The 382-nt window shown below is 51.3% G+C and overlaps 1 protein-coding gene across 1 annotated transcript in view; it reads right to left on the bottom strand.

Moving 5' to 3' along the window:
- The window catches only part of DIP2A (DIP2 disco-interacting protein 2 homolog A (Drosophila)), a 106,971-nt gene that overhangs the window by 42,970 nt on the left and 63,619 nt on the right, over positions 1 to 382 (bottom strand). The gene's annotated exons all lie outside the window — the stretch shown is intronic.

The following is a 382-nucleotide window of genomic DNA, read 5'->3' as shown; positions in this document are numbered from 1 at the left end:
TTGGACTACAGAAGAGCCAGCAGAGGCCAGGTACAATGACTCACACCTGTAATCCCAGTACTTTGGGAAGACGAGACAGGTAGATCACTTGAGGCCAGATGTTTGAGACCAGCCTGGCCAACATGGCAAAACCCCATCTCTGCTAAAAATACAAAAAATTAGCTCAGCATGGTGGCGTGCACCTGTAATCCCAGCTACTCGGGAGACTGAGGCACAAGACCTGCTTGAACTTGGGAGGTGGAGGTTGTAGTGAGAGCCAGGCTGGGCAACAGAGACATTATTTAAAAAAAGAAAAAAAAGGCCGGGTGCGGTGGCTCAAGCCTGTAATCCCAGCACTTTGGGAGGCCGAGACGGGCGGATCACGAGGTCAGGAGATCAAGAC

The sequence above is a fragment of the Colobus angolensis genome, unplaced genomic scaffold (genome assembly GCF_000951035.1).
Source record: "Colobus angolensis palliatus isolate OR3802 unplaced genomic scaffold, Cang.pa_1.0 Scaffold38, whole genome shotgun sequence".
Classification (NCBI taxonomy): domain Eukaryota; kingdom Metazoa; phylum Chordata; class Mammalia; order Primates; family Cercopithecidae; genus Colobus; species Colobus angolensis.
The sequence above is the reverse complement of the archived record's forward strand: the minus strand, read 5'-3'. Positions and strand labels throughout refer to the sequence as shown.